This window comes from Atractosteus spatula, chromosome 5 (assembly GCF_055471065.1).
Source record: "Atractosteus spatula isolate fAtrSpa1 chromosome 5, fAtrSpa1.hap1, whole genome shotgun sequence".
Taxonomy (NCBI): Eukaryota; Metazoa; Chordata; class Actinopteri; order Semionotiformes; family Lepisosteidae; genus Atractosteus; species Atractosteus spatula.
The window spans coordinates 43,687,516-43,693,515 of record NC_142710.1 but is presented as its reverse complement, the minus strand read 5'-3'; positions in this window follow the sequence as shown (position 1 = coordinate 43,693,515).

Sequence of the window (6,000 nt, the reverse complement as noted above, 5' to 3'; positions counted from 1 at the left end):
CAAACTAAAGCCGTGAAAACAGCCTGGACTGAAAGATTAAAGATGTGCAACCTCTGGAGAAAGGTTCTACGGTTTTAATTATGCTAAACCCAGCATCAGACTGTCCAGGGAGTTTGGGATTTGTGAAGAGTCTTCACTCAGTCTTCACTCAGGCAGCAAAGAGTAAAACCAGCATTGCAAATTGAAGAAGTTAAGTCACATTTAAAAAGAAGACATTTTCTGAAGTCAATATTTTAAAAAATAGACAACAAAGGCATCTTATCACACTTTCCCAGTTTTGACAGCTGCAATGTTAGACACCTGCTTCTAGAGCAGGTGTATCCAGTACTGGGGGCAAGTTTCCAAGGTCTCTTTAATGAGAAACCGAAGAGCTGGGAGAAGCTGATAAGCTGGTCCAGTGAAGCCAGTAACCAGATGATTTCACTGAATTAGTGCTGAGCTGGAATGAAAACCTGCAGGCCCACTGGCCCTCCAGTACGAGGACTGGATACCCCTGTGCTGGAGGACTGGATCCTTTAGACATGGGTCACTGGTCTGGCTGGGCAGTCATAAAGCCAGTTAGGATACAACAGGTTTGTGATCTTGCAGTGACCCTGCACCTTACTAGGCTAATGTGAGCACAGTGAGAGCTACATCGGGCCATCCCCAGCTGTCCAAGCTATGCTGCTGATGCTGTTGGCTCAGAGTGAAAAGTGTTCTGTCACAGAGTATGTCCATGCAGGCCTGAGGGCAGGAAAATGAGACAGACATAAACACATTTGAAATGCATTCAAAACATTCAGTCTCTGCTCTATGAAGCCCTTGTGCTGCAGTCTTGAGACAGAATGAGCCTGCAGAAATCCTGGCCATTGCAGAGCTGCACAGAAGACAGCAGCCACAAAGAGGTAGAGACATAAATAATCATCATGGCAACTTGCTCATTACTGAGCTGCAGCAGCGGCTCGTGAAAGTGCCCATTAGCAGGAGGGTACAAAGTACTTCACAGAGGGCTGTGGCATTTCCCTGGTGACCACCCTGGCATGCACTGTGGGTAGCGCAGAGCTGCACAAAGCCATTTCAGCCCCCTGTTCCTCCTTACTGAGTGCTGTTGCCAGAGAGAGTCCTGACATATTAAAATGAGCAGCCATGAGCTGCAAACATCTGTCCTCAGCTCAAAACAGCTTAAGCTCGGACTGAGCCCAGCAGTGGCTGATTCCAGGCTGCCAAATGAGCTTCAACAGCATTTCAGCACATTCAAGTAAAACTAAAAATTGTTTACCTTAAGGAGAGACAAGTTAATATTACTATCAGAAACCATGAAAGGGTGAATTACCATTAAAAGCCTTGGGTTTAGATAACAGTAAAGCTGGCCTTCTTCTGATAAGGTATCTTTGTGTGTAGTGAGAGAGAGCTGTTTAACCCTGGCACTGTGCACCGCGTGTCTCTGCCTTTTCTAGGTCAAAACAAACAGTGAATGGGGGCTTTTCACAGGTCCCTTCACATTGAAAAATGGACAACTGTGTACCATCAGACTATTACAGCCACAGGATAAGCATCAGCAGGCTTTAACTATTAACATGGTTCTTGGTCCTGTTCAATGTGTTCACTGCCAAGAGTCAGGCAGACTAAAATGTAAGTTGCTTCCTAGGAAGCAGTTCAATTTGCTCTATTACAGTACAGCATCCTCGCCCCCTCCCCCTTACTCCCTCCGCCAGCACCAACACCCTTCCAGCTGGCCAATGAATGGACCAATGGCAACAGCACTGCAGCAACCAGCCACTCATTCCCATAATCCTTAGCTGCAACCACGCCCTGCAAACTGGCGTATTTCTGCAGTCACTCCCACAATCCAGTGCTCCAGATGAGAATATGCTAGGACAGCACTTTAAGCTCTAGGAAATAGAGGTTAAAAAGGGAAATCAATGACATGAAACCTTGTAATTATTAACGCAGAGGGACAAGTCATGAAATCAGCATAATCTTTCTTTGACCATCCCCCCTCTCACATGGAGAGTCTAATGTTAATACGTGGAGTGTAATTTGTCCTGTCAGCATGAATTTTACACCACCTTCTTCTGCTTCCTCTGTTTCAGGTCAGTAAAACAGCCATCTACGCATTGGCCCTTTTTATTGTCCTGAACAGAAAGCAAGGTTAAGAAGTGCCAGGAGATGCAGAGTGATCCCACCCACACACACACACTCGTAAGCAAATTATCATGTTTGAAGCAGCTCTTTTTCTGAAAGCATCACAAGCAAATCTGAGAGCTAGGCAGGAGCGGACAAGGAAGGCATTCTGCAGCCAGAAGGAAGATTCTCAGTGCACAGAGGGAAGAAATGAAACCACTAGCAAGAAAAGACTATTTGTTCACCTGTGCTCACTTGTTTTTAAGCTCTGGTAGTAAAGGAGCAGACAGATCACTTTTCTTCTCTATACAGACTAGTATGGTTAGGGTCTGAAAGGACCATGACAGAGAGAGAGGTCTACATGCCTTAGTTCTTCTGTTTCAACTTTTTCTCTAGAAACCTGTTCCACAAGCCGACTAACCCTTCTGTTAAAACAGTTCCCAATTAGCTGGGTAATTTTTAAAAAATAATTAATGACAAAGTGGATTTTTGTGTGTTACAGGTCAAATGAGATTAGTTTTATCTACTATTAGCACTAGGTTAAGTTCAGATACAGTATGTCTGAATATGTTAAACCATAAAATCTTAAGGGGGTGTACTTAAGTTTTAACCACACTGTAGGTTGTCCTTAAAATATTTTCTTGCTATCTTGGAGATCCCTGTGCTGGACCTTGTGACCCCCAAAATAAAACCAGAGCATCTGGATTTCATTCTAGATGTGCTCAATTACTTAATTAATGGCTTCATTAAAATAATAATTGCCTTAATAATTGACATCCTTTTGAGTTGCAAAAATGTTGCTGATTATAGGTGATTTATACAGTGTAGTAGTTAACATGAAATCTTAAGCAGATTAAAACCTAAGAACAATTTAATAGCTCTAATTAAATACTCAGTTCTGTAATGGGCTCAAGTGAAAAGGATCTTGGATAAATGAAAAACCTGCTATCTACAGAGATCTGCCAATTATTCTAAGCTTCAGCAGTTTTCCCGACAGTACTTCTGTTTTCCAAGTTAGCATCTGAGACACACATTAAGGACATTGTTGTGTTTGTGTCTGCTTTATTTTCTGCTCAGTATTGTGTATTGTGAAGATCCGGCAGGGGAACAGATGACTTTCCTTTGTTTCATATCCCAGAATTTGTCAGATCTGGCCCTGGAGTAGCCTCAGTTGAGCTTGTTAAAAAAAGATATTTTTTTACAACTATGAATACATATACAGTATGAAAATATACCTTCTGTTGTTTTTCAGCTCTTAAACAGGTAGCAGATTAGAAGCATTTGTGTAAATTAATATAAATTATTTATATAATTATATCATATAATTAATATGATTTATGTTTGAGCAAATTTGTAAATGATAAGTATCTAATTTAGCCAATAATTTGACACTCCAATTAATTGTCCAATTCAAGTAGCAATTCAGGGACATTGACCTCAGTCTGCAGGAAAACCAAGAACAAGAGTCCCTCCTGGATCAGAGTTGAAAATTATATCCTGCATCTCTCACATAATGTTAGACCAGAAGTAAAAATAACAAATCTGATTGTACTGTTTTCACTTCTGGTCTCACATTATGTTTTTTAACTCAAAATTCCTCAAAATCCAGGATCATCGCACCCTCAAATCAGCAGATCAGCAGATCTTCAACTGGTCAGCAAAAGTATCTTAAGTAATAGGATCAAAAGTAGCTTTGATTAAGTTAGATATTACAAATTTACTGTTTATCCTGGATAAGCACCTCTAGGGCTTCTGTGGGGGAACAGGGTTATCAGGATAGTCTCCTGGTGGGCCAAAGGGCCTCCTCATTAGTGCTTAAACTTAATGTAAGTAACATCGCTTACGTAATTATATGAACATAAGAAGGGATATAACCAAGCCTCTGCAGGTAGCTTCCTGACTCTAGTCGGAAATATGTCACCATCTCTGCTGAATTGGTCCCCACATTGGCCGACAAGTTAAAAAACAATACAGATTATTTTAAATCTATGTAAATATTTTGAATTTTCACTGTCTGATGACAGACCTACACTGACATTCTGTAAGTTCTTCATGAACTGGCTGAATACATGTTGCATGGTTATGCGTTTCCCTTCTGTCTTGAATCAGTGTCACACAAGCCATCCTCTACCTACAAGATCCACTGCACTCTACTGACACCCCCGAACCTCAAATTCTAGTGCAGTGTTGTTTATGAGAGTCACTAAACTGTACACATCAGAGCAATTTAAGCTCACTTACAGACAGACAGCCCACTGATCCGTGCTTTTCTTTGTGACACAGAACAACAGGGGAAATGTGAGAGAGAGCAACCACACAGAATTAAGGAGACAGCTCAGGGCTCAGTATTGCACAACTATCTGCATTCTTCCTGTGTTTTCCTTTCTTAAACATAATCTCTTCGTTGGTGGGCTGAGGAAGCTTTCTCCATATTTGTTGTTTCAGTGTAAATCTCCATACACAGTACCTCCTGTCTATTCTCTTACAGCTTCAGAAAAAATGTTTTTTGCTTTTTGCATGTAAATCTAATGCCACCTGCTGGCTGACTGAAAGCATCTCATGCAAGTTCAGAAGCTTGCGCACTGGGATTTTTCATGTGCAAAGATGCCACAAAAGTTTCCAGACTCTAACAGACTCTACACAATGTCTAAGGCCAAGTTCCCAGATGCTGTGGTGTTTGTGTCTGCTTCCTTTTGTGCCTTGAGGCCAGCAGCCATATCACTCTGCAACTCACAGCTGGCAGCCCACTGGAGCTCAGCAGGTGTGAGCCTGGCTAGTACCTGGAGGGGAGACTCTTGGGAAAGTTGAGGTTGCTGCTGGAAGAGGTGTTAGTGGGGCCAGCAGGGGACGCTCACCTTGCGGTCCATGTGGGTCCTAATGCCCCAGTATAGTGATGGGGACACTATATTATAAACAGGCGCTGTCCTTCAGATGAGATGTAAAACTGAGGGTCTGACTCTCTGTGGTCATTAAAAATCGTGGGTGTTTCTCGAAAAGAGTGGGGGTGTTACCCTGGCGTCCTGGCCAGATTTCCCCCTGGCCTTTACCACTCATTGCCTCCTAATAATCCCCCTCTCTGAACTGGGTTAATCACTCTGCTCTCCTCCCCACTGAGAGCTGATGTGTGGTGAGCGTTCTGGCGCACTATGGCCGCTGTCGTATCATCCAGGTGGGGCTGCACATTGGTGGTGGTGGAGGGGAGTCCCCATTACCTGTAAAGCGCTTTGAGTGGAGTGTCCAGAAAAGTGCTATATAAGTGTAAGCTATTATTATTATTATTGTGGTGTGTGGCATACAGAATGTTTCTATCCCCTGAATGCCACTCTTACTACAGCATGATTGTGCTTTATACTATACAGCCTGTAATCAGTATGAACTTGTTCTATTGTTCACTAGTGAATCGGGAAGGGTTACCAACCCACGGAAATACAGGGAATCAACACGGGATTGCTTGGATTTAGACTTTGTTTTCAAAACCTCTGTTGAGCCGTGCTGTGAAACCCACTTACTCAACTTAATAGTCCCACTGAGACTTCGACGCATTCCTCCAGCAACTCTCTCACTTCCATGTCAAAAGAAGACATCCTTCATCTCTCCAGGGCAGAAATCTGCAGAAGCCCTTTGTTAGCCATTCAGTATTTCAACCTCCCAGAGAAAACCATAAACATTGGGGGGGGGGGGGGTGAAGCAATACTTTCTCAGAGAAAGTATTGAGTTTTTTTTTCCACACTTTACAGCCACCCCCATAAGCAGATTTGGTGCACCTCACTTGTGTGAGGTGTACCAAAGCTCAACCAGCAATTGTTGTGGCACAGTATCCTGCACTAGCAAAACAATATAGAAATAATGTAACAATACAAATGATAAATTAATTACAATTCACCAGTATGGATGATG